General features: G+C 51.6%; 1 long non-coding RNA gene across 2 annotated transcripts; it reads right to left on the reverse strand.

The window, feature by feature from the left end:
• Positions 1-1,826: 1,826 nt before the first annotated feature.
• On the reverse strand, positions 1,827-5,156 carry LOC308642840. Of its 2 annotated transcripts, none has more exons than XR_014020653.1 (3): positions 5,078-5,156; positions 2,874-3,163; positions 1,827-2,723 (listed from the first exon to the last, which is right to left on the reverse strand). It is a non-coding gene; the product is annotated as an uncharacterized lncRNA (long non-coding RNA). The 2 variants fall into 2 exon arrangements; XR_014020654.1 differs by having other exon boundaries at positions 2,874-3,158; positions 5,078-5,135.
• Between the last annotated feature and the right edge of the window lie 442 nt (positions 5,157-5,598).

The following is a 5,598-nucleotide window of genomic DNA, read 5'->3' on the forward strand; positions in this document are numbered from 1 at the left end:
TGACAGGACAGTTATTTTATAGCAGGAGCAGAGAGAACAGGCCTAAATGGGATGAGAGCTAGACCAAGCCACTGCTGATGTCATAAGGTCTGTCCCTTGTCTCCTGTGTGGCCCTGGATGGGCCCCTCTGTCTCCAGGAGCAGACCTCCCTGATCACTGGTGGGTGATCAGTCTGCACAGCCTGACCGGGCGGCCCTGGCACCCCGTCCCTAAGGCCACCCTCTGCCAGGCCCTGCTGGCAGCTGCCTGCCTGTCCCTTTACCCAGTAACCAGCTTGGAGTGTTCATCCGCGTCACCCCTTCCGGCGGGTGACTCTCGTAGCTGCTGCTGAGTGCTCCCTCCCCCTCCCACAGATATTTCAGGGAGCTTTCTAGGTATGCGGAGATGATGATTAACCTTTCTGCAGCTCCCACCGCCTGCCAGGTGCAGAGAATATTCTGTGGGCCTTCACCTCGAGCAGTGAGAACACAGGAGGGCCTCCCTCTGGGGGAGGAGGGCTGGGGACACAGGTGGGAGGGGTGCTGACGGCAGGATGTGGGTGTGGGGTCCAGAAGGATGGTAGGGCAGCAGGGGTGGGGACTGGTGCACCCACCTCTGACGCATGGGGACATGTGTGAGGCTGCAGCTTGTCATGGTACCGTGGCAGCTGATGTTGACAGGTACCATCTGGCCTGGGTCACATGATGACACAGAACCATCAGCTCATGGGCCTGACAGCTGTCCAGCTGGGAGAACAAGGCTCCCAGGGGCCGGGGGTGGACGGTGGAGGTGTTTAAAGGCATCTGTCTGCGGGAACCGGAGGCGGCTGGGGTGGTGGGAAGCCCTCATGGGGAGGCTGGGGCTGGTGGGGCTGGTGCACAACAGATGGAGTGGGTGAAACTCTGAATTGCTTTTCCCGTTTCCTCTCTGACCATCTGGAGAGCCCTCCATTCCTGAGGTATCGTTCCCGGGGAACAACAAGGACAGGAGGAATCCGACCCAGGAAGCCCCGACCTGGGGCCTCACAGGGGCTGCTGCAGGCAGGCTCTGACAAGAGAGTCCTCTGAGTCATAAACTCTCCCCGAGGAGGACCTTTGTGACAACCAGGTCATCCTGGGCCAGAGAGAAGAAGCCACTTGGCCAAAGCCACTCGACCTGGTGAGCACACGTTGTCATTCTCTGTTCTGAACATGAGGATCCGCCCCTCACCTCGCTTGCCTGGGAGTCTGGGGTGGGCAACAGTGGGGCCCGGAAGCTTCCCTTCTGTAGCCCATGGTAAGAAGGGGACTTTGTTTTCTTTTGCTAAAGAAGGAGTATGAGAGCTGGTGTGTGTCTGTGCATGTGTGTGTTTGTGTGAGTGTGTGCGAGTGTGCCTTCAGAGGTCCCCAGGTAAACAGGTAAGACAGGCACCTGTCTGGCCTACCTGACCTCAGATTGAGTGGAGCTGTGTTAGGGGCAAACTCTAGGACACCTTGGGCCCAGTGACCCTGGGGGGAGGGTGATGACAGCCTTTTTTTTGTGAAGCCACGTTCTCCTCGTGGGCCTGGCACCTGGGACAGAAGACTGGTGCTGCTGAACCCAAACTTGTTCCTGAGGATGGAGGAGGAACAGAGGGCGGGGGTGGGGTGGGGGAGGGGCTGAACATGTGGCTGCCTGAGTGACAGTTGCTTAGGTATCAGAGTTCCCTGCAAGTCACGGAAACCAGCTTTGGCTAATTTAAGCAGAGTAGAAATTTATTAAATGGACTTTGGGCACTTATATCATCCTCAGGTGGACCCAAGGACAAAGCTTAGAGGGTACCCAAGCCAGTAACATGGCCAAAGTCACCCCATGGACCTGGGCTGGTGAAGATGCTGGCTTCCCTGTCACTTGTCCTCGGAAGGGATCCCAGATGGTCCTTCTTCTACTTGGCAGTGCTGGATTTCCAATTCAGAATTGAGGGTGGGTATGTTGGGGAGTGACTCCCAGGTCACATGCCTGCACCCAGCCTGCAAGGGATGCTGGGAAAGTGAGTTTCTGGTGTTCAGCTTCTGCGCTGGAAGGTGGGACTCTCCAGTAGAAGAAGGGTCTTCAGATGCTGGGAGGCCCAAAGCATTCAAAAGTCCTTCCCTCACAGGGGCCATCACCAAGATGGCCCTGGAGTGTGACTGCGAGTCCAGTGCTGTACACACCTGGCAGGGATTACTGATCTGAAGGACCCTTCATGAGACATGGGAAAGACACCGGTTCTTAAGAGGCCTGACCCAGCTATGAATTCCTGATACCTGGGACCGTCAGTGACCGCACAGATTCATCAATCTAGATACTTCTAGCCCGACACAGTCTCCTTTGAATGAAAGCTCTGCTGTTAAGGATCAAATCCAGTCTGTTCAGGAGTTCTGCCCCTTCTTCCTGGGAAGCTGCGCAACTTCCATGGAGCTTGCATCCCTCCCTGTGTGATCTTTGTGGCCTTTGGTCATCCACGCCTGTCCTCCCAGAAGCCACTATGACCTTTGGCCTCTGTTTGCCAGGGTTATGCAATCAACTCTGCAGCTGCCTAACCAGAACTGTGCATCCCTTCAGTCTGCCAGTCTGCTCCTGGCCATACCTGCATCCACTTTGGAGGAGTAGAAATTTCTGGCTTCTCTCCAGGTGCTGTGGTGCATGCCTGTCATCCCAGCAACTCGAGTGGCTGAGGCAAGAGGATTCCAAGTTCAAATCCAGCTTCAGCAATTTAGCAAGACCCTAAACAACTTCAAGAGACCCTGTCTCAAAAGAAAAAAGAAGAAGGACTGAGATGGGGCTCAGTGGTTGAGCGCTCCTGGGTTTAATCCCCAGTACAAAAAAAAAAAAATTATGGGTTCTCCTCCTTGTGACACTGGTGTAGAAGGAGTGGGGGGCAGTGGCTAGCTCACCTTCCATCTACTGAGGCCTCTCCGTCCCCAGGCCACACACCTGCTAAGGGAGGTGCACGTTGATCCCAGCATCCTTCAAGTGTACCCAGGGGCTTCTCTCATGCCACCTAGACCCCCTTTGGCCCACATCTGTGTGAGGGTTGTGACACTGTCCCTTCTCTTCCACCTGCAGGTCAAGCCTCTCTCTGCTTTTGGGTGGGATCTTTGCTTCTGTGATGACGCAGTCTTCCCTTCTCCAGGGCTTAGGGCATCAGCTGTCTGCTCTTCAAGTTCAAAGCGAGGCTTCTGGACTGACAAAAAAGATTTCTCTTTCAAAACCCTGCTCTTGTAGGGCTATAGTCTCAGCTCTGGGTTTCAAAGCCTCTTTTGCAACTCAGAGCCAAGGATTTGACTCTTTGTTCTGGTTTTCCCGAGGAGAGCAGGAATCAGAGGGAGCCAACTCAGCATCTGAATGGATATAAGGAAATTGTCTACGAAGAACAATGGTTAATACCCGCAAATGATCTCAAATGATCAGAACCTTATCTCCCTGTTGCTTCATGCTAATCCCTCAGGGGCAGGAGCGATGTGCCCATCATGGCAGACCTGGCACCAGGGTGAAAGGAGCAGGGCACTTGCCCCCCAGGGATGATATTTAAAGTGCAAACAACAACTTCATAATCAAGTAATAGTTTGATGTAATCAGTGTGTGTGTGTGTGTGTGTGTCTTGGATTTGATTCTGGGGCTCCTCTACCACACCCCCACCACCTGATTTAATCATTTTTTAAAATAAAAATGAATGCCAAAACTTCAGGATGAACAGAACTTCAACATTTTAAACAAAAACATGATTAGTATTACTGCTGTTTCTTCTTAACCCCACGCTTGTTGAGTAAGGGCTTCATACTGTATTGATCTGGTCTTTATTTCAAATTTCAATATTTTGTTTATCATGATTTTTTTTAATATTAATTTCGAATTTTTAAAAATATTGCATGAAACCAGGCCTGGTGACACACGCCTTTAATCTCCAGCCACTCTGGGGGGCCTAGGCAGGAGGGTTACAAGTTCCAGGCCAGCCTGGGCAACTTAGTGAGACCCTGTCTCAAAAAAAAAAAAAGGCTGGGGATGTAACTCAGAACATCCCTGGGGATGTAGCTGGTAGACCACCCTGGGTTCAATTCTTAGTACTGAAAAAAACCAGAAAACAAAACACAGAAAAAGACCATCAATAACCACCCCATCAAAAACAAACAACAATAAAATACTAGCAGAGAAGGTGAGCTACTCAAGTGGCTAGTTGGCCCCAGAGGAACATGTGGGAGAAAAGTCTCTATCCTTTAAAAAAAAAAAAACTTTTATGTGGTGCTGAGAATGGAACCCAGGGCCTCACACTGGGTGCAAGGCAAGCGCTCTCACTGAGCCACAGCCTCAGCCCCTTTCTATCCTTCTTTAATTCACATCTATAGGGGAAACAGCCTTCAATCAAAGAGTCCACAGTTAGTTATTTAATTATAATTGAAATACTTTGAAAACTATATAGGCACTCAAATTTCTATACCGTGGGGATTTGACATACTCCTGGAAGGATTCTCAGAGACAGGGAGGTTTTAGCAGAAGAGGATAGTGTGAGCCAAGCAGAGGGACCAACATATGCAAAGGTCCTGGGTTGGAAAGAAACCGATGAACTGAGAGGAATTATGTTAGATAGTCCAGGTGGATTCTATAACAAACAGCCCCCAAGTCTAAACAACTAAACACATTAAACATTTATTTTGTATTCTTGTCACAGTTGAAGTGGGTCAGGTAGCTTTTATCGGAGTGATGACTCAGGGGCCCAGGTTCCTTTCCATTGTTAAAATGGCAGAAGGTAAAAGAACATGGAAGATTGCACACTGACGCTTCGGTCTCAATTCTGCCCATGTCCACTGATTGACCCAGCGCTCGTCCCAAGGGACCACCCCCCAGGCCTGGGAAAAGTAGTTTTGCTCAGTGTTCAGAAAGGGAAGATAGAAAACAGAAGTCGGTGACCCTCAGCAGCCCCTGCCAGAGGGCAGGGGACTAGTCTAGGGGTCCTTGGCCATCATGGTTGGAACCTGGGTCTGTATTCTTTGAGTAAACAATCCCATCTGTACTTGGCTACTGATTCAGAAGATAGTAACAGAAGGGCAGCTGCCAGCAATTACGGCTGCGAGTTCTTCCTAGGAGGAAGGGACCGTCATACCTGGAATCCAGTTTGCAACCAGGGGCTCACCAGATCCCTCAGAATGATCAGGTTCCTGTCGGTAGCATGGAGGTTTGGCCTTGGGCACCAACGTGGCCTCTCCCCTTCCGCACACTCCCTTGGCCTCTGTTACTCCAGCTCTCATGTTCCCAGAGCTAGGTTTCCAGGGGAATGTGATCCCAAGCCACATGTAGGCTCGGGTTTCTGGAAGGGGGTGGCGTTGGAGAAGCAGGTTGGTAATGGCTAAGCCAGCCAGGAGTTTCACATCCCACTGAAGGTCCCGGGGCTAAGTGGGCCCAAGAGTATCTGGAATTTGTAATCAGATGAACCCTGAGCCCAGATCACAGGCATAGGGTGACCTTGGACTTGGGAACCTTTTTGTTCTGTCCTCTTGGACCTACTTGGGGGTTCCTAGCCTTGCCCTGCAGATTCCAGGACCCCCCCACCCTCCAGGTAGGCAAACACTGAGCCCTGGGACTTGGGATGGAGCAGGGGAGGGGTACGGCTCTCAGCCACCCTTG

This window comes from Spermophilus citellus (assembly GCF_964194105.1).
Source record: "Spermophilus citellus genome assembly, chromosome: 2".
Taxonomy (NCBI): Eukaryota; Metazoa; Chordata; class Mammalia; order Rodentia; family Sciuridae; genus Spermophilus; species Spermophilus citellus.